The 23,575-nt window shown below is 35.9% G+C and overlaps 1 protein-coding gene across 2 annotated transcripts in view; it reads right to left on the reverse strand.

Annotated features, from left to right (window-relative positions):
- The window catches only part of FUT8 (fucosyltransferase 8), a 316,809-nt gene that overhangs the window by 202,122 nt on the left and 91,112 nt on the right, over nt 1-23,575 (reverse strand). For both annotated transcript variants that reach the window (XM_040226276.1, XM_040226277.1), the window contains exon 3: nt 9,591-9,681. The gene's annotated coding sequence lies outside the window, so the exon portion shown is untranslated. The remainder of the gene's footprint in view (nt 1-9,590; nt 9,682-23,575) is intronic.

Consider the following 23,575-nt stretch of genomic DNA (forward strand, 5'->3'; position numbering starts at 1 on the left):
GGACCCTCTGTGGCCTGTGGCCCGGGAGCTGGAATACATGAGGGGTATTCAATAAACAACCACTGATATCAGTGAAAACACAGATATTTATGCAGTCCATTCAAATAGAATTTCATTACCTCAAATATCTTTAAATGTTAAAATATATATTAAAAATACACATGACCACCATTCAACAAATATTTGCACATCGGTGCTCACAGCAGCACTATTCATAAGTGCCAAAAGGTAGAAACAACCCAAACATTCAATGACAGATAAATGGATAAACAAAATGTGGCATATGCATAAAGAAATATTAGTCTTAGAAAGACTGGAATTCTGATACGTGGGACAACATGGATGAACCCTGAAGACACTATGCTAAGTAAAAGAAGTCAATTACAAAAGGGAAAATACTGTATAACTCAACTCACATAAGAAACCAAGAGTAGTCAAATTCAGAGACGAAACAGTGGTTAAAGGGCCTGGGTATTAGGGAGAATGTGAATTCTTTGTTTTGATATTTTTTACTAATTTGTAGTTGTATAATATTATGTAAGTTCCAGGTGTGTAACATGGTGATACATTTTTTTAAAGGTTATATAATTCATTTACAGTTATTATAAATATCAGTTATATGCCCTGTGCTATTCAATATATCCTTATAGCTTATTTATTTTGTACATAGTAGGCTGTACCTCTTAATCCCCTAGATCCTATAATTGTTCCTCCCCCACACCATCTTTCTCCCACCAGTAACTACTAGTTTGCTCTCTTTATCTGTGAGTCTGATTCTGTGAGTCTGATTCTTTTTGTAATATTCACTAATTTGTTTTATTTTTTAGATTCCAAATATAAGTGATAAAATTCAGTATTTGTCTTTCTCTGTCTGATTTATTTCACTTACCATAATATCCTTCAACTCCATCCATGTTTTTGCAAATGGCCAAATTTCATTCTTTCTTATGGCTGAGCATCAGTCTTGTATATGTGGGTATGTGTCTGTGAACATACCATATCTTCTTGATCCATTCTTCTGCTGAGGGACACGAGCTGCTTCCCTAGCTTGGTAATTGTAAATAATGCTGCTAAGAACACTGCCATGCGTGTATTGTTTTCACATCAGTGTTTTCGATTTTTCAGATATATACTCAGGAGTGGAATTTCTGAGTCATATAGTAGTTCTATTTTTAGTTTTTTGAGAAACTACCATAATTTTTTCTACAATGGCTGCACCAATTTACATTCTCGTCAACAATGTACAAGGGTACCCTTTTCTTCACATCCTTGCCAATTATTTATTTCTGTTCTTTTTGATGACTGCCATTCTGACAGGCTTGAGGTAACATCTCATTGAGGCTTTGATTTGCATTTCTCTGATAATTAACAATACTGGGCATTTTTTCATGCATTATCTGTTCAGATCATCTGCCCATTTTTTTAACAGGGCTTTTTGTTTTTCTGATGTTGAGTTTTATGAGCTCTTTAAATATTTTGGATATCAACTCCATGCGACAGGGGCTTGAAGTAAGGAAGAATGGGGAGTTACTGTTTAACATGCAGTTTTACTCAGAATGATGATAAAGTTCTGGAGATGGACACTGGTGATGGCTGCACAACAATGTGAACACGTTTCACACTACTGGATCATACACTTTAAACGGTTAAGTGGTGAATTCTGTTATACATATTTTATCACAATAAAAAAGAAAAGTATATGAATCATATTACTTTATAAGTGACTTGTCCAAATAATATCTTATAATGTACAATCACAGAAATCTACTTGTTCTTAACATTAAATTATTAACAGAAAAAAGTACTTAGGTTACCTAGTATTATACAAAATATCTGGCTTCTTAAAAAAACAAACACAATGCTGGGACTTCCCTGGTGGTGCAGTGGCTAAGACTCCAAGCTCCCAATGCACTGGGGCTGGCGTTTGATTCCTGTTCGAGGAACTAGGTCCCAAATGCTACAATAAGAAATGGCATGCTGCAACTGAAGACCTCACATGCCACAACTAGATTTCTCATGTCACAACTAAAAGATTGCATATGCTGCAACTAAGACCCAACGCCGCTGAATAAATATTTTTTTAATACCAAAAAACAAAAAAAACTTTGAACAAATTAATGTTATTTTGATCCCAGCCATACCCATAATGCATTTAACCTAACTCTGCAAATCATTTGCTTTACAACAATACTGAGTTGCTATAATCAACATATCCACATGTCCTTAACATTCACACATAAATTCACATCCATTTTGTCAGCAGAAACCTGTCTGCACTCAATGCATTCACAATTTAGTTTTTATTATATTTTCATCTATTCTTTTTCCTGCAGGTAAAGACTGCATGCAGAGACTATTCTCTACTTTGTAGGTTATTTTCAAAGTTGTTAATAAGCATTTAATAAGGAACTACACAGGCTTCCCTGGTGGTCCAGACGGTAGAGTCTGCCTGCAGTGCAGAAGACCAGGGTTTGATCCCTGGGTTGGGAAGATCCCCTGGAGAAGGAAATGGCAACCCACTCCAGTATTCTTTTCTGGAAAATCCCATGGATGGAGGAGCCTGGCAGGCTACAGCCCATGGGGTTGAAAAGAGTCCGAAGGAACTGAGCAACTTCACTTTAAGGAGCTGCTAAGTCGCTTCAGTCGTGTCTGACTCTGTGCACACTCTGTGCAACCCCACAGATGGCAGCCCACCAGGCTCCCCCATCCCTGGGATTCTCTAGGCAAGAATACTGGAGTGGGTTGCCATTTCCTTCTCCAATGCGTGAAAGTGAAAAGTCAAAGTGAAATCACTCACTTTAAGGAGCTACATATTGTCAAATAAAATGATAAACTGGGAATTCTTAACAGTAATTAAAACTCTATATGCTACATCATTTTCTAAACTTTGGGAAACATGTAAGAAAATAAGTTAAATTTTACATTCATTTGATTATATGCAAAAGCTGACACAATTGCTACAGAATACGAAAGCAATAATATTTTACTGCTAATTTTTATAAAAGTGATTCATATTCAAGTAAATCTAACTGAAATTCATGGATTTATAACATCATTAAAAATACCAACTTCCCAGTTCATCAATTTGCAACCATTCAATACAATATACCATACATATATCAATTTCTATTCTGTGATTATGTCACAGAATTTATATTGATTTAACACACTACTGAATTCACCAATAATATTGACCTAATTCAAACTCATTTAACATGATTCATTTATGAGTCTTAATTTACCAACTAAAGTTTAATATTAAATTTTAATAAGAGTTTATTAGTTCTTTCTTTGGTAATTAACAAGCCAGAAAATTTTCAGTACTTAATAATCTTCCAATCTAAGTCGCGTCTGACTCTGTACAACCCCATGGACTCCCCCGTCCATGGGATTCTCCAGGTAAGAATACTGGAGTGGGTTGCCATTTCCTCCTCCAGGGGATTGAACCCACATCTCCTGCATTGGCAGGCAAGTTCTTATCAGTGAGCCAACAGTGAAGCTCCTAAACCTGAGTTTGCTTCTGTTTTGCATGTGTATTCATTTGTATTGTTTTTAAACTGCACATAAAAGATATCATACAGTATCATTTTCTAGTATCTGCCCACAAAACCATTACTGTATGCTGAAGTCTCATTTCAAAATAATGTCACCTAAGATAAAAAGAACAAAAAGAAAGAAAGAGGTACATTCAAGCGTTTGGACTCCCTAACTTGGTGCCCTATGTATATCCTTTCTAGAAGTAGCTATTTCAAGTGAAAATAAACCCTTCAACCCATAATTTCCCCACTTTCCCAATGAATTATATTAAGCAAAAATTAAGTAAGCTAGTATAGAGTCCTCCCATTGAAAAACAAAACTAGAGATTTACTTTTCCTTATTATATTCCTCCTACTATATATTCCTTAAAAAAAATGTGAATTTGGTGTCCAAAAGATCTATTCAGTAAAACTCACATATTTATATAAGATTTTAGCAGTTTAACATCAGATTTAGATTCAATGAAAATCTCCTAGATGATACAAGGAAATGAATTACAACCACAGCTTTATAATATGGATATTAATGATCTTATACCAAAGGAAAATAAGGCTTGGAGAGACAAAATAATTTGATCTTATAAAGATCTCATGACAAGTAACTAGTGAATTCAAGGACTGAAGTCCAGATATTACTACTGATGCTGAAAGGAACTAGGAAGAGAAGTAACCCTGGTGTATGCCCAATATGAGCTGTGCACTGTACACGCGTTTTCTCAATTAATTCTTACAAGTGTTTTGTAAGACAGGCACTATTTCCATTTTGAAGATGAGGAAACAAAGTAAGACGTGATTTGACTTAATCAAGGTTTGTACAGCTTGTCTTCATACCACTACTTGTGATCCAAAGGGGAAAAGTTCATTTGATGTGTTTTATCTTTGGTTTTGTTTTGTTTTTAATTCTACAGTGATGGGAACAATTTCACTGAATCCATTTTAACAGATATCTATATCCTTTAGAGAATCCTATGTTATTAATCCCTTTGGTTTCACCATCATAAGTCTACCTGGCAGATAAATGATTATAATAAATATTTTCTTCCTTTTACAAACTCCCCCCTGGCCTTTCTTATCTGCTTCTGCTCTTCCCGCTATATCACTCAAAAGAATCTGGGTATCTAGAGGTCTATTATTCAGGAGCAAAAGTCAATAATTATCAAATACTGGCCAGGTCATGAGGGATTCAGTTTTCAAATTTTTCTCTATGGAACCAAGGGGTTGGTTGTAGGAGGTATTCCTTCATAATATCAATAAATGAAAAAGTGCCAGATAGGTTTCATTTGGAAAAGTAACCCCCACAACTCCTCCAATCATTATACCAAATTTGAGGCAAGAAAAATGTTTCGGTATTTTAAAAGATCAAACTTTTACAATTCATACCCTAAAGTATGTAAGAAGTAGAAGGGAGGCAGGTGACAGCTTTTTGTATTTTTTAAAATGAGTTCCTCATTCTTCTTTTTGACCATGTATGGATGCAAATCCTATTTTTTTTTAAATAAATCAAAAACTAAAAAGAACTCTGAATTTTCTCAGAATTCCTTAATTCTATTTTTCTTAAGAAAAATATGTAGTCCTTGTTGTTGCTGGATGATGTACCAATCATATCCAGTTGATTAATACTGCTGTTGAGTTCAGATGTGTCCTTACTGCTTTTCTGCTATATCTGTCCATTTCTGGCGGAAGTGCTGAAGTGTCACCTCCTATAACAGTGGACTGAGCAATGTGTTTTTGCAGTTCTGTTGGTTGCTGCATCACATATTTTGATGAGCTGTTGTTAGGTACACACATATTAAGGATTATTATATCTTCTCAAAGAACTGACTCTTTTATTATTATATAATGCTACTATTGGGACTTTCCTGGTGACTCAGATGGTAAAGAATCTGCCTGCAATGTGGGAGACCTGGCTTCAATCCCTGGGTCTGGAAGATCACCTGGAGACGGAAAGGCTATCCACTCCATTATTCTTGCCTGGATAATTCCACTGACAGAGGAGTCTGGGGGGCTACAGTCCATGGAGCCGCACAGTCAGACACAACTGAAGGACTAGCACTTTCACCTTTAATGCTATTTATTACCCTTGAAACTCTTCCTTGCTCTGCAGTCTGCTCTGTCAAAGCTAATATAGTTACTTCAGCTTTTTTTTTATTTAGCATTAGCATGGTGTATCTTTCTCCATCTCTTTATGTCTAATCTATATGTGTCTTCATATATAAAGAGTTTCTGTACACAATATATCTTGACTTTTGATCCAATCTGACAGTCTGTCTTTTAGTGTATTTAAACCGCTGATATTTAAAGCAATTATTGATAAACTTGGGTTAATATCTACTGTATTTGTTACCGTTTTCTACTCATTGCCTTTGTTAAATAAGCAGGGTGACAGAATAGAGCCTTGATGTCATCCTTTCCCAATTTTGAACTAGTCCGTTGTTCCTTGTCTGGTTCTAACTGCTGCTTCTTGACCTGTGTACAGAAGGCAGGTAAGGTGGTCTGGTATTCTCATTTTCTTAAGAACTTTCCAGAGTTTGTTGTGATCCACATTGCCAAAGGCTTTAGCGTAGTTAATGAAGCAGAAGTAGTTTTTCTGGAATTCTCTTGTTTTTTCTATGATCCAATGGATGTTGGCCATTTGATCTCTGGTTCCTCTGCCTTTTCTAAATCCAGCTTGAACACCTAGAAGTTCTCAGTTCACATACTGTTGAAGCCAAGCTTGGAGGATTTTGAGCATTACTTTGCTAGCATGTGAAATTAGTGCAACTGTGTGGTAGTTTGAACATTCTTTGGCATTACCCTTCTTTGGGACTAGAATGAAAACTGACCTTTTCCAGTTCCATGGCCACTGCTGAGTTTTCCAAATTTGCTGGCATACTGAGAGCAAGTACTTTTAACACCATCATCATTTAAGATTTTAAATAGTTCATCTGGAATTCCATCACCTCCATTAGCTTTGTTTGCAGTGATGTTTGCTAAGGCCCACTTGAGTTCTCACTCCAGGATGTCCAGCTCTAGGCAGGTGATCATACCACAGTGGTTAACTGGGTCATTAAGATCTTTTTTGTATAGCACAGTTGTTCTAAATCCCTTGTTTCATAATTCCAGTATTCCTGTCACATTTGAGTCTGATTCTGATGCTTGCTCTCTTTAAACTGTGGTTTTTCTTATAGTCTGCCCTGTAGTTTTTTGCTGGAAGTCAGACATCTTGCACAGAATAAAAGGAACTACAGCAAACAGAAATTTACTAATGTTGTAAGGTGTGGCAGGAGTAGAAGTTAGGTCTCAGCCTTTCAGTGGAACTGTGCTCCTCTAGCTGTGCACTTCACAAGCTCCTTCCAGTCTTGCACTCCCCTCCTAGGTGGAGCAGGATGGTACAGAGGGCAAGAACTGGATCTTTCTCTCCTTCCAACACGGAAGGCTAGAGTTGGGTATTTTCCTTCTCCTAGGTCAGTTAGTGTCTGATAACACTCTAACAGATGAGGCTCTGGTAAAATACTTTCTCTTGAGAGCAGATCTTGTTAAGAAAAGGAAGATGCCTTGGCATATCTCAAAATGGTTACTTTCTCCTCCCCCTGTAGGCAGCACCAGGGGATTTTTCTCAGATAGTCACTGTGAGGACCTGAGCGAGCTCCTAGAAGTAAAGTCACGAAAATGTGGGGATCCCCTGCGCCCAGGTCCCCCTGGAGTTTTCGTGTCAGGTTTGCCAACACAGAGCTTCCTGTAATTTGTCAATCTCACTTTAGATTTTTCCTACACACTAGAGGTTTCTTTTGAGGTTTCTGCTAAGCTGTCATTCTCTTCAATTAGAGAACAGTGGTTTGCCCTGTGACCTCAATTCTCTGATGGATCTAAGAAGAGTTTTGATTTTTTAGTTTGTTCACTATTTCACTTGTTGTTAAGATAGAATAACGACTTCTAAGCTTCTTACATGCCAGACCAGAAACAAACAAACAAAAATCCATTTCAATTGTTACCCTTTAACTAACTGACAGAGTGATAATATAACCCTCTTATGATATAAAGGAGCTAAGAAACAAATTTGTCTCACTGGCACACAAAATTACCTAAGATATGATTACTCATGGTGTTTACCCAATAAATAATACTAAAAGGCAAACTATTAAACAATCCACTTCATCCTTTCTTTCTGAAACAATGAAAACACATAGGTGAATATCCTGGGTTACACTTAGATCCCACATCATTATGACAAACTAAAATTTTTTCTAAGTAAACACTTGAATATTAAATTTCCATAAGAGCTTTATAAAAACCTATCAACAAGTACTGTAATGCACTGGTTACCCTGTTAAATTATAGAAAAATAAAGCTAGTTTCTTATTCCTAAAACAGCATTATAGTGTCTTCTAAACAAATTATAAGTTTTAAGATTTATCCTCTGGGGGTAAAAGAAAAGTCAGTAGAAAGCTAGGATTTGTATGTGAAATTTGACATTTGGATGCCAAATCCCAACATTTTCTATTGCCATGAAATTAACCTTTACCAAAATTACTTTACTTAGAAAATCTTAGTTGTGCTATCTGCTGTTCTTATAGCAAGAAGTACAGCTAATTTTTTTCCAAATCACACTGTAGAACAGCTCATTACTTTTTATATTATTAACTTAAATTTTATTCAACTTGAGTTTTAACATACTTAACCAAAAGCAAACTGATTATAAGATGAACATATCTAATTCACCTTATAAAATCTGAAAGTATGTTGCAAAATAAGTCTCCAAACATAGCAAGAATATCAGAATGGCCAAACCCAAGGGAATATATTAACCCCATCTTTGCTTTGCATAAATGTAAATTTCATTTTGTTATTATTTCCACATCCCTCATACATTAGGTATAACAGATACTTCTGAGTCCTTTATACAGTAAACAGATGGCAAACCACTACAAAACTAGAAGCAAGCATAACATCTTAAGGAATTATTAAGAATCTTACTCTTCACTCGGAGGATTACCACAGAGTTGGACAAATAATTTTGTTAGGAGGATCACTGAGGAATTAGCGTAAGAAATATACTGGAAATGATAGTAGAGATGGTCACAAAAAGAACTGAGAAAAGAGATCACAGTAATAAGTGAACAGTAATATAAACACTCCTAGAAAAAAGAAAATCTACACAAAAAAGAACTGTCCAAAGAGAAAGAAGATGGATGCTTGTGAAAAAAAAAAAAGAAAAGAATGCTCTGTAAGCTCCACCCAATTTGCTGAATGTAAAATATATTCCTGAGACCCCCACATTCCTCAAACCCCAAAATAAAGTCAGTGTCTAAGTAAAACTGAGACTTAGTACTTGACAAAGTTTCTAACAAAAGTAATAACCAACTATCTTATTAAAGTAAGATCCAATTATGTCAGTTTACAAGAGATAAAGAAACAAAAACATCAAAAGCAAGAAAACAAAAATATGAAGACTATCTAGTCATGTCAGTGGTTATACATGTAAAACCAGAAACTCAGGGGAGAATAGCTATGTAAAAGGGACAAGACAGCCCAGTAGATAGCACACAGAATGTAGTCCTGCTCCACAAAGCTGTCGTATGATTTTTAGAAACTTATCGTATTATCTCTGCTGCTGCTAAGTAGCTTCAGTCGTGTCCGACTCTGTGCGACCCCAGAGACAGCAGCCCACCAGACTCCCCCGTCCCTGGGATTCTCCAGGAAAGAACACTGGAGTGGGTTGCCATTTCCTTCTCCAATGCATGAAAGTGAAAAGTGAAAGTGAAGTCGCTCAGTCGTGTACGACTCTTAGTGACCCCATGGACTGCAGCCTACCAGGCTCCTCTGTCCATGGGATTTTCCAGGTGAGAGTATTGGAATGGGTTACCATTGCCTTCTCCGTCATATTATCTCTAGAGCTGAAATCATGTAGATTCAGCAGAATCTTTTGAGGAATAGTGATATGATATAAATAAATAACAGTGTTTTCTGCGTGTAAAAACACTACCTAAAGAGAAAAGGGTTTTTTAACTTTTTTAAAAGAGAAAAATTTGACTTATTTATAAAGTTACTAAATATTAAGTATGAAAAATGGCTTACCTTTTTTCCCCAAGAACGTAAGAAGCTGATGAAATCACATATTTCCAATGAAAGATATTACTGCTTGAAACCAGGTCACTATAATTATCAACTGTTTAAAATGAGACAAAACAAAGGGGTAACATTAATTATCTACAATTATACATTTCTTTGTTAACAAGAAACTTATGTGACACAAAACCTCAAGCCTTGAAGAGATATATGTCCCTAGGTTTAAACTCTCCAGGGAAGGCTTCTTTGAGCAAAAATTGGACAAATAGTTGAAAACTATTTAAATAACACTGATCACTAAATATAAATAGTTTTTTTAACTAAAAAAAAAATTAACATTTACTGTTATCACCCTACTTTTTTTCCCAAAAAACGAAAACATGAAAGTTCAGCTAATATAAAAAGGTCCCACTATTTTTTTTTTAAAAAAAAGAAGGTAATACTCAAACAGCTTCAAGGACAAAAAGTATGTTCCAGACCAGATCATATTTACAGTTCCTCATCTAGAATTCAACTAACATTCAACTGCAGCAATCAGCCAAGCTTGGCAAATTAAAATAACAGTAATTTTGACAGATTATCTTCTATAAATATTCAAATATGGATGTCTGTGTGCATGCAAGGGTCTCTATATGCCAATCAAAATGCTTTGTTTAGGATACTAAAATTGAGCCTTTTTTTACCCTTCATTTCTGTAGGGGTCCCCTAGATCCTTAACTTTCATTTTAACTCTTTCACCTCAACTGATAAAGCGGCCAATTATTTCAATTCCATGCCCTGAATTATATTACCTATAGCCTGAATTTAAAAATTTTGAGAGTAACATTCATACAAATATAAAGCACCAATAGACAAGAAGAAACAACCTAGGGTCTTAAAAAATCTAGGTCTGTAAAGACAAAAAGAAAAATCCAGGAATTGGGGGTAATGGGGATAAGGAAAGCAGGGAGAGGAGCTTGACAATCAGCAACTGAATAAAAGATTAACTTTTTATTCATGTAATCAGGTATGCCTTGGTAAAGTAAAATCCAAATATAAAGAGCAATTAACAACTTCATAAATTTGGGCTGTATGTGAAGTTCAATTAAGATAGACTACTATTTATTTGGCTCAAGGAAGACCTTATACTTTAAGTATACCAAAGTGTCAAAAGTGGGAAAATGCATTGTGAAATTGAAACCAAATTTTATTAATGCATAGATAGCCCTATATTTAATCAAGAATAATGGCTTTAAAGAACACAAGCTATCTGATACATGAATTTTCTAACTGTCCTCCTCTCCTGTCTCCCATTAGTTTAGTTTCCCTTAAACACGTACACAGTTACTGAAAAGTCTCAGATATTCCAGGAAAACTACAAGTGATAAGCATGCTTCTACATCTAGAGGAGCAACAAAATTATGGAAGAAAAGTCAACCTATTTGGAGGCACTGCCCTTCTATGCCCACCTGGAAAGAAACAGCTATACATACCTCTAATAAAATTCCTCAAAACATCTCTGGAAAATAAGCTTGAATGAAACTCTACTTCATTCAACCACCCAAAACCAAGTCCAACAGTGGATCCAAGCCAAACCAACAGTTCCCAATGCAGTGAAAGTGAAAGTCACTCGGTTGTGTCTGACTCTTTGCGACCCAACGGACTGTAAGTCCAGGGAATACTCCAGGCCAGAATGCTGGGGTGGGTAGTCGTTCCCTTCTCCAGAGGATCTTCCCAACCCAGGGATCAAACCCAGGTCTTGCGCACTGCAGACAGATTGTTTACCAGCTGAGCCACCAGGGAAGGGAAGACAAAAAAAGTCTGGTCCAGGGACCAGTAGCTTCAGGTTCCACTGGGAGTTTGTTAGAAATTCAGAATCTCAGGCCCTAACCAATGACATATTGGATCAGAATCTGCATTTTAACAAGATCTCCAAATAACTCATATACATATTAAAATTTGAGAAGCTCTGCTGCAAGAAGATTAGAATGAGAGAGAAAGTATAATTCCTCTGTTTAAAGATTGGTTCCCAATATAGGCCACAGTTTGGCCAATAAGCAACCAATTTTAATCTCTGGTTTATTATCACTCCTACAATTTTTATATTTTGAATAAGGGATCTTGAAATACAGAAACCCCTTTGAGTCAAAGTAATGAATAATCATTAAATCTCAGGTCCCAAGAAAGGCTGTGACAGTTATCAAATCACATTAGCTACACAACTTATTTAAAAATAATAATAACTCCTTTCATTCTAAATCCTAGACACCAAGAATATGCAGGATTCCCATCACTAAGAGGGAGACCAAGAGACCAAAAGCTATCTTATAACCAGAAGAGAAAGCTATACATGCTGGTTTTTCAGCTATGGTCTCTCAGCAACAAATCCACCCTTTAATACTCAGCTCAGTAATGCTGATAATATTAATAGAACTGTGGAAACTACTTTTCTCTTTTGCCAGCTAGCTTCCTCATGTTGCCAATAAGGAGAAGCTTGCTTTTTCCACTCAGCATTGACCTAGCACAAGCCCTCCACCCCAACAGTAGCAGTCAGTGAGAGACACAAGTTTTTCTGACACTCCAAGAAGTACCAGCAATAGTCAGACAGTACCCCATCTAGAAGTTTTGAGCCCAAACTCTACTCTAAGCTCTTCTTAGTCCCCTTGTCCTCTGGATGACTGATGCTTTCTTCAATTATTGTCTCTGTGTTACTCCAGTATTTCCCTTTGGCCTTTTCATCCTCTAATTAATACCTGTATAACCTACTCCCTGTATTAAATTTTATGGCAGAAATACATAGTGTAGATAGCTTCCCTGTCTAGATTCTAACTGATATGTAAATGGAATAAAATTTTACCATGATTTGATCAATCTGGAAAACTACTTTTCCAAAACATGATAATCCATGAGAAAATATGTACTGACTATTTCCAAATACATACAGGGAAATGGCGGCAAAAAGTACAATTGAGAAAGAAAAAAGAGGGAATATAACCTAAGAAGGTAATGTACTAAAACAAACATCATGGTAGAAAACACATTTTGACTCCCCAAAGCATAAAGAAAAGGCCAATAAAAAATCTGAAACAAATATGTTTTCCACTTTAATAAAAATCACAGAATTTAAGAAGTAGAAGGAATTTTATTTGCTGCTTCTGCCACTATTCAGTTTTGTTAATTTTATATTGAGTTTGGATTACTATACTTTCAAGAAGCTGTTGAGAAGAAATTAGGGAGAATCCATAGAAGATTACAAAAATTATGAGAGCACTAGGAAATAAAATCCATGAAGAAGGGTTCAAGGAGTCAAAGTTTTCAGTCCAGTATATTGTGAAGAAAACTTCAAGCCAACATTATTTGCTGCCTCCCAGTTAAAGAATTCTGACCAATTTATGCTTATCCTTCAGATGCTTAAAATGATAGAAGATTATAGTAAATGAGGACATAAAATGGAGTTACCTAGCTTAATGACTCTCCTTCACATTAATAAAGTAGCAGCTCTTAATGCTATTCATATGAGAATGATAGAATATTTTTTTAAAAACCAATGATGATAATAATGTCCAGAACACTACAGCCAGAGATCTGACTTAACTGGTCTGAGGTAGAGTCTAGGCATGTTTAAAAAAAAAAAAAAAAAAAAACACCCAAGTGTTTATAATGTACTGACAGAGGGATTCGGAACCACTAGTGGGACAGTCTATGACTTTAATACTCAAGATATGATCTAAAGACTAGCTACATCCAGAGCTGGCTTAAAACTGAACATTTAAAAACTAAGATCATAGCATCTGGTCCCATCATTTCATGGCAAATAGATGGGGAAAAAATGGAAACAGTGACAGACTTTATTTTCTTGGGCTCCAAAATCATTGCGGATGGTGACTGCACCCATGAAATTGAAAGATGCTTGCTCCTTGGAAGAAAAGCTATGACCAACTTAGACAATGTATTAAAAAGCAGAGACATTACTTTGCCAACAAAGGTCTGTCTAGTCAAAGCTACGGTTTGTCCAGTAGTCAGGCATGGATGTGAGAGTAGACCATAAAGAAGGCTGAGTGCCGAAGAATTGATGCTTTTCAACTGTGGTGTGGGAGAAGACTCTTGAGAGCCCCTTGGACTGCAACGAGATCAAAACAGTCCATCCTAAAGGAAATCAGTCCTGAATATTCATTGGCAGGACTGATGCTGAAGCTGAAACTCCAATATTTTGGCCACCTGATATGAAGAACTGACTCATTGGAAAAGACCCTGATGCTGGGAAAGACTGAAGGCAGGAGAAGAAGGGGAGGACAGAGAATGAGATGGTTGGATGGCATCACTGACTCGATGGACGCGAGTTTGAACAAGCTCCAGGAGTTGCTAATAGACAGGGTAGCCTGACGTTCTTCAGTCCATGGGGTTGCAGAGTCAGACACGACTGAGCGACTGACCAAACATGTTGAAATAATTCAGAAGGAAGTGTACTTATTGAAAATAAAAAATACTATAAGAATGAAGGAAAAAATCAGAGTGTTTTACTCTGGTTTAAAAAGAAAAACTGTTACAATAGTAATATAATCATATCAACACTGTTATAGGTCTGTAGCCCACACTTAAAACAGAAAGGAATGTGACACAAAAGCAGTAACTCAGATTACCTATAACATCAACGTTGTCAATATTCTAGGGTGAATGATAAATATACCAATACTGCAGATAGGGTTCCTATGAATGAAAAATTTCTGGAAAGAATCACTTTACTATCTACCTTTGGGAAATAATTAAAGCTGTATGTTAGGAGACATATTTTCCTTGATGTCTCCTTAATTCACCCTATACTCTTCCTATAACCACCACCATCACTCTCCGAAAAGGACAAAAGGTTATGATTATTTTTTACAATGAAATGGCATGATATATAATTTAGTCTGATTTTTCTCTTCTTCTGTACCCCACTACTACTAACTTCCAAAAAGTTCACTCTCTGCTTCTGTCATTACAGAAGCAAAATCTCCAGCCCCAGAAAGACCCAGATGATTCTTTTGAAAATGCTGAAGACAACTTTAAAGAAGAGGTCAGACAAAAGGCTATTGATAAAAGGCCTACTAGAAAGTTTTAATAATTCATGTGAATTCTGAACAGCACAACAGAAAAGCCAGAGTTTCCAGAGATAAATATATTATTGTACTGGGCAGACTGAGGTTAAAATAAGCAAAATTATATCCTATGAGTATCTAAAGAAGAGCAACAATGTCTATGTTTTAGCTTCATTCAGTCCAAGGATACTCCTAAAAAATAAAGTGCACCTTTTTTCATTTGACAAAGCCCGGTTGACCTAGTTTCTGAAAATGAGCAAAACTACAGATATTAAAAATAGCACTGCTTAACTCACAGAGTTATTAAAGTGGATGCTGGAGACAGAAAGATTTGGGGGCTAAAAATACAAATGCGAAGACTCACTGAAATGGAGTCTTCTAAAGACCTAAGTTTAAAATTATGACTTGAATTCATTGGCTCCTTTGGGTAAGGTTTTACCAGAAGAATCTAAGAAAGCTAGGTGCATGTGAAGCACTGTAGGGATGAATTCTGATTTCCCAAACTGCGGATCTGGAATAAGACTTCCCAGGAAGCCAACAAAGACAAAACCCAAAAGAAGAGTGTTCTTAGGAGAGAAAGCAACCGTCAAAAAACAACAGAAGCTAAGCATTCCTGATATGACTCTGTCATTAGCTAATATGACTAATAAAGTAACCCATATCAAAACTCTTTGAAAACTTCCATCAGATTTTAATCACTCATGTTAGTTATATAAATTATTTATAGCTATTTTTTCCTTTCTAGTTAGTACCAGAAAACACTCTCTTTGTGTCTCTACCTATCTTCATAATAGTATGCTCTTCATAATAGCATGCATATCTACCTATCTTCATAATAGGCATAGAAGTATGCCTTACTTTCTCATCCTATTCAAAAAGACTATATTATTTGAATAATAAAGTAAACTATGCAATATTTATTTAAAAAATGAAAATATACCTTAAAGAAGTGACATTTACTAAAAAATAGTTGAATGAACAAATATCACTACCTTCCTACCCTCATAACATGGAAAAATTTTAACAGAAAAAGTTTACCAGCTTCATCACCAATAAAATAGAAAGCTTATTATATCAAAGAAAAACAACTATTTAAAATCACTAGAATCATTTTTTAATCATCAGGAAGAATAAATTAAAAATATGATTCTCAAAACTTCATAGTGAATCAGAATTACTTATTAAGCTTATAAAACTACAGAACCTGAGCTCCATGGCCAGAGATTCTGATTCATAAAGCCTGAGTTTCTGTAAATGAACCCCAAACTCTACATTTTAACAGGCTTCCTAAATGATTACCATGTGGATTATCCTTGAACTACAGTTTACTATAGACTTCACCTTCAATCCACTGTCAACTTCTTAATAAGTCTTTGAGGTCTGATCAGAATGCTCACTGTCAGTCTCATCTTAAAAGCCTCAATTTCTACCTAAACTGCATGCTTAGAACTCACACAGAGATAAAATAATAGCAATCAGTTATTGGACATATATTACTATGGGCTGTAAATTCTTCACAATCTATTATACATACATAAGCCTGGTGTGCTGTAGTCCATGGGGTCACAAAAGAGTTGGATATGACTGAGTGACTAAACAACAAGGATTAAATGATATTTTGCATATAAAATATAGTACAGTGTCTGGCTAAAATAAATAAATGCTCAATAAAAGTAGCTGCTAGTTGAAAACTAATGGCCACACAAAAACCTGCACATAGATGCTCAGAGTAGCTTTATTTATAATTGCTAAGACTAGGAAGCAACCAGATGTCCTTCAGTAGGTGAATGGATAAGTAAACTTTGGTACTTTCAGACGATGAAATATTATTCAGTACTAAAATGGAATGAGCTATTAAGTCACGAGAAGACATGAGGGGAACCTTAAAGTAAACAAAGTCAATCTGAGAAGGCTACATAACTGTTTGATTCCAACTAATATGCCATCTTGGAAAACAAAAAACTATGGAGACAGTAAAAAGATTAGGAATAGTACAGGACTGGAAGCTGGGGAGAAGTGATGAAAAGGCACAGAGGATATAGGGGGGAGGAGCTGGACTCTGGTTTTGGGGGTAGATGCTCAAGAACAGGGGGGTTTCCAGAGGCTCGATCCTGCCTTTGCGTATGCCAAAGCCTCCTTCCTCATGACCTTTGCCATGGTGGAGCTCCTCACGCTGGCTCCCGGCAGTTTTATAATTATACATACATGTCATTAAACATTTGTCCAAACTCACAGAATGTACAACCTAAAGAGTCAATCCTAAGGTAAACTATGGATTTCTGATTACAATGTGTCAATGCAGGTTCATCAACTGTAACAAATGTACCACTCTGGTGGGAACTGCTGATAAATGGAGGAGGCTATACATGTATAGGGGCAAAGGGCATTCAGGAAACCTCTATACCTCCCTCTCAGTTTTGTTGTGAACCTAAAACCACTCTAAAAAGAAAATCATCTTGATTCAAAAACAAACAAACAAACAGTAAAGTGCTATATCCCTAATAGTAGAGATATTATTTTATGGGGGTCCTCCTAACAACCCTAAGAGTCAGTCGCTATTATTTCAAATTGCAGTTAAGGAAACTAAGGTTTAACAACTTGCCTGCGCAAGTAACTTGCCTAGAGGTGGTAAAGGAGAAGAGACAGGATTCATGAGAAACCAAGTAATTCCAAAATCTGAACTCTTTAACCTAAGCCAACTTCCTCAAGAAGCCAGGCAACAACAGTCAATACAAAACTGTTCCGCAGTCATAACCACACTTCACAAGAATTTTCCTGAGTTGTGCCCAGGTCAGTCATGGGGAATGACCTAAGCACACACTCACAAATGTTCCTACAAGGCTAAGAACTAAAGAAGGACGGGCACAGGACTGTGACAGACGTCTGAGAACAGGTAGTTATAGTAACCAAAACCAAGTAGGGATTGATGAATAAACTACTTTGTATTAAGGAATGTTCAAATAAGTATAATACTTAAAGAGTGTTTAATGCTTTCACAGCACTTTACAATTATAAATTACTAATAACTCCTTGACAAGGGTCAATATGACTGTTAACCTTCCAGCAGAAAATATGAAGATACAGATTGATAAAATCTAAACAGCTAACACTGAATGACTTTAGATTCAATAACCTGACAAACTCAGTCTTGGAACTCTCCACACATAAGGACTACGATCCTTAGTTAAGAGTCTAAGAAGCCACAAGGGGGTCAATTCAAAACAAGACTCTATATTTCATCCACACAAAATATGAACATAATAAATATGAAATTCAAAGCTCTCTAATCCTCTTTAATGTTTCCTACTCAAATTTTATAAAATTTGATTATGTTCCTAATGATTAAGTTTTGTACATTTTTAAAAACACTCTAACTTTTCTCAAAATATGTATTTCCCAGTATCTCAAATTGTTCCCATGTGGCTACTGTCTTATCTCTCAAGTATTAATATATTTCTCGATTGCTTCTTCCCACAACACATCCCCGAAATGGTAAGCAATGGTTTCCACAAACATCCCTTACCCTGCTCCCACCTGAACCACAACTACATTCAGAAGTAAAACACAATTCACTGATAACATCAAAAAAAATGAAAGCAAGTATTAGTCACTAAGTATTAGTCACTCAGTCGTGTCCGACTCTTTGCAGTCCCATGGACTGTAATCCGCCAGGATCCTGTCTATGGGATTTTCTGGGCAAGAATACTTGCCAGGAAGTTGCCATTTCCTCCTCCAGGAGATCTTTCCTACCAAGGGATTGAATCCAGGTCTCCTGCACTGCAGGCAGATTCTTCACCATCTGAGCCACCAGGGAAGCCTGATAACATCAGCATACCACTAAAACTACAAACTCAGAAAATGAAAACTACTGATTATGATAACGTGTACACTATTCTGTTCAACTGTACAGAACAGAACTTGTATTTTAACCCGGTATCTCTCAACAAGTTAATGCAACTCTTGTAGTTACTTAGTTTTATAGATCTTAGTTTTACAGATAACTAAGAAGATTTTTAATGAAATGCATTCAAATTAGGCTCTTAGTCAAATAACATATGATACATAATACAGAACAATATACATATATAACTTAGGCAGAAAGAACACATACTTCCCACTTGTTCACTGTCTCTTTTTCACTACCTGTCCCATGCAGAGAGTCTGATTCACTGGAGAGCTACTGCCCAAAGAATCTTATTACGGCAGGAGGAAGCCAAAGACTGAACACAGACTGAACACTTCCCTGTGCTCGAGATCTGTTCATTAAACATGTAAAAGCAGCTAACTCTATTATCTAGATTTTTATAAAGAATGCATATTACACTTTAATAGTTACAAAAGATTTAGCCTTTTTTTTTAATGTGATAAGTTTATTTAGTGGGAGCTTTTCTCTCTCTCTTTTTTTTTTTTTAAGGAAAAAGCAGATTTTAGAAATCCCTGCCTGAGGAATAACGCAACTTTAAACACATCAAATCCCATAAAAGCACATCAGTGAAATCAGTGATGTTGTGAAGGGTTCAGAGTCCCTGAACCAACAGACACCATGTTTCAAGAACGGTGTGCTTCTCTTCCAGAGCTCTGTCTACAGAAAAAGCACTCTGCTCTTTATAATGGAAACCAGAGCCCGGAACTAATATGACCACAGAAATGATCTGGAACGGCCTAGAAGTCCCTCTAACTGCGTAACACCCACGTACCTCAAATGATAGGAAACCTAAACATTTGGTAGATCTTTCCCCACTCTCTTCGTACTAAGTATTAAAAAATATGTTCCCCGTAATGAGAAGGTTCTCTAGACACAACTGAATAGGGGTACCTTTAGGCCCCAGACCTCCCTCCACTCCTTCTCAGAGGAAGAATAAGCCATCTAGCTGTAATTCAATCAGAAACTTTTTAAAGAACCTAATGGTATAAAAATGCACTGTCCAGTAAGGCAGTCAGTAGCGAAATGTGGCCACTGAGCATGTGAAATATGGCTAGTTTAAACTGAAAAATGCCCTAAGTGTAAAATACACGCTGACTTCAAAGACTCAGTAAGAATAAAAGGCAAAATATTTCATTAGTTTTAAATAATTATTTTAAATAATATTTAAATAAGATACATTATTAAAACTAATTTAACCTATTTCTTTTTACCTTATTTAATGTGGCTACCAGAAAATTTTAAATTACATACATGGTTCACATTGTATTTCTATTGTACAGTGCTGATCTACCTAAACCAGTGACCATAAGCCCTTACTAAACTTCCTGTATCAAGCTTTCATGCTTCTATAGCATCATAAAATCTGGTCTTCACCAAAATTCCCTTTCCCCCTGATTTGCACAGTAGATTATATTCAGGTTCCTTCCTTTCTGATACCATCATTCAGTCTTAAAATGCTGAATAAATTCTGTAATATTTCACCTCCTCCACCAGTATCACCATCCAACCCAATTCATCTTTTAAAATATTCATCTTTTATCTCTAATGGCTATCACATTTAGAGAAGAAAAGGCAGAGAATTTTTCACAAAGGGGCCTCCAGGTTATTTTTAAGAAGCAATCTGTGATAGTGCTCAGGGTTTACTCTCTAGAATCAAAAATCATGAACCCTGCCTTCCACTGTGCAAAGCATTATAGCTCAGTTCCCTTATCTGTAACATGGGTAAATACTATTATGTTTCATTTAACTCATCTCATTATTAATATAAGAAAAGCATTTAGAACAGCATCTGGGACTTCAGTGCTAATAAGTATTAGTTATTACTGTTATTATAATTTCCTTTCTCGTCCTGCGTCCTGAACCTATCGTTCTTCTCTTTCTACTCCTGGCTGCTCCATCAACAGGTTCTCGCTTCAGCCAAACCTGCAGCATATGCAACAAAAGGTAAAGAATACACAACAACAGGAGGGAGGTCATTCGGAGCCAAAAAAAAGAATACCAAACACAAGAGCCCATAAGAAAGTGTATTATGTGACATAACCAGAAGATTCCTCAGCATGATAAATAGTCAAGCTAATTCTGGGACCCTGTAAAAGGTATATTCAAGGGGGTTGAAACAGATGTTCCTAAAGTCCCCTTTTAATCCTCTGTGCCCCTATCAAAGTATACAACCCAGATGTTAAAACCTGGAACATATCTCCTTGATAATACTCAACAAGACTAAAAATTGTACATTCTTTGTAACTTTGAGTCAGCTACTGACTCATATCTGTACACCTAAAAATTAACAAGTTCCTATCCGCATCTATTGGAAAGCCTAAGTTTAGACCTCTATCACGTGGCAACCCACGTTAACATCTGTCCACTCTTACCTAAAAGCCCAAGAAGCAGAAGACATATACATCAAAGGTCAAAATGCTCACTCTGTCACTTGTGGGACTGAGTCTCAGGGACCTGGAGCAGATTCAGGTGAGCAGCTCTTTAACTTAAAGCCAAAACTCAGTTCAGCTTGACCTCTCATTACCCTTTTCATAGTCTGTCATATACTGTAGACAACTGCACTATATATTTTATTTCCTACTTTGTCAAATTAGACAAAAAGCATCTTAAAAGCTAGAACTGTATCTTCCCTAATTCAAAACTGCAACCTTAATTCTGACATATTGGATAGACAAATATTTGTCTTGTTAGACTGAATTTATAGTTACAGCATAAAACAATATTATTTACCTTTGTGAAGTCTTTGGTTCTTAGAACAATTTCACGTGATTTCACTTGATTACTCCAATGATCCTATAGTCAGAGCAAAGACATAGTCTCATTTTCTATGAAGTACCTGAATTCCAAATGTCTGATTAACTAACTAAAAGTTATTCATTTTAGTATGTCTTAATAAGCAAATTTTTAGTCCAAGACCATGCTGGTCATAAGTGACAAAGCCAGAACAGCACTGTGCCGTATCACACCACGGCAGGGCCTTTCTCGGAGAGAAGCAGTAAAGGAAGGGAGAAGTCAAAGAAGACACTGACAACAAGTTTTGATAATGAGATAAATGTATGACTGATCCCTAAATAAAACTGAACTGCTTTTCACATTTCCTTTTTCCTATCTTATTAAAGTCTCAAAGTTTTATTTTCCTTCCTACAAGTTTCTTTGTGTTGAGTTTCTTCCTTTATTCTCACAAAATTAGTTGTACTTTCATCATTAAAATTACATTCCATCTCAGATTTTACCTGCTATCTGCCCTCATGCCTATAAGCCAAATTATGTTTTAAAGGTTATGTAATTTTGTAAATATAGTTTCCTTATTCTGTCTTAATGAATGTTTGATTATTCACTTGAATTTGCCAGTATTCTCTAAAATGATTTTTGTTCAAAGCTACGCTGTCTAAAAATAACCTATCTAAGTCCACATTCCACTAATATATACACTATACTTTTGCGAGAAACGAATTGGCAGCTTCTCTAGAAAACCTACACTGAACAATAAACCAATATCAGCTGACACTAAAATAATAATAAAAGCATTAACTTGCTACCTATTTCACTACTGAGTTCATATTTAGAATGTTCTATAAACCCCCCATTTAATCAATAACAACGTAATTCACTCAACTTCTCTGAATCTGTTTTACTGTGTGTGATAATAAAAACATTGGTCTAGATCTTTGGAATTTCTTTTAAATTCTAAAGAGTTCCTGATATTGCCAATTTAAGTCCAAGTTTATTTACCCTATAAAAGTTGATTTATTATTTTAATGCACATATTTGTACCTTTTCTACTTTATTTAAAGGTAAGAACTATACATCTTTGTAGCCTTATACTTTTGGATAAGAGATGCTTATGGTGCTAATGTAAGACGTGCTAACACAGTGCTATGCACATACAGGCATGTTTCAGTTGCCTTTCTACCTTAAGTGTTAAACTGTTAGCACTGACAGAAGACTCTCAATTTCCTATGTGTGATTCAACAACAAATCACCTGAATTTCTGAGAAGGCACAGTAAAATTGGTTAGAACCCAAGTTAAGTTATTAGAGCCCATGAGCAATATTCAGCATAATGAGTATCTGCAAAAGAGATGGTAATTAATTGGGACAGGGAGACTAGCCCCAAACCCTGTGCTTAGTCACAGTTCTTCATAACCCTTAGAGCCATTTCCCAACTGATGACGTGAAAACCAGACCTCAGAATGACATCCACATCCCCAGATCATAAAACTAGAGGAAAGAAGAATAAGGGAAACATTAACATGGATCTGTATTTTACTTCTGATTCACTTGCTTCAACAGAACTTGCTTCAAGAAGCAATAGAACTTGCTTCAAGAAATTTACCAAATTTGTTTTCAGAAAAGGTGAAAGGCAAGTTTATATCACAGTAAAATTTGAGGAAGTAATTTTTAAAAACCCAGACATACAGTTTTTTAGGTATTTCCAATCAACGTGTAATTATGTCAACATTAGCTTTAATTTAGATTGAAACCTATTATCCCTCTAAATATTCTTAGTAGATGCCTAGGCCTTCATAAAAATCACTAACCTGTGTTTGGAATACTCATGTATCTATAAAATTCAATGCAGAAACAGGCAGAACAGACAACAATCATATAACTGTGCACAGAGAAGCAGGAAAATGAAGACGTTTCCAGGAGCTTTAATAAGAGTCACAGATAATCATCACATCTACACGCAGTTAAACACATGGCACTCCAGTTTCGGGAATTCTGAGCTTACCAAAACTTTGACAACTAAATTTGGGTTGCTTGGGGTGAGTGAAAGAGATGCGAAAGCGGAGTGAGGAGCCTTTAAAAACCCCTATTTTGACTAAGACGGCAGCTGTAATTACAGCTGTTCTGAAGCTTTTCTTGAAACTGCTAAATAAGTTTTTTAAATAATAATAATCAAAAGTAGGTTTAATGCACTGAAGAATTTGATAGGAGGACTTCATAGTTAAAGGTGTTTTTTCTTTTATTACTATATAATTAATTTTCTATTGTTTTTGCTCTGCAACT

The sequence above is a fragment of the Oryx dammah genome, unplaced genomic scaffold (genome assembly GCF_014754425.2).
Source record: "Oryx dammah isolate SB20612 unplaced genomic scaffold, SCBI_Odam_1.1 HiC_scaffold_26, whole genome shotgun sequence".
Lineage (NCBI taxonomy): Eukaryota > Metazoa > Chordata > Mammalia > Artiodactyla > Bovidae > Oryx > Oryx dammah.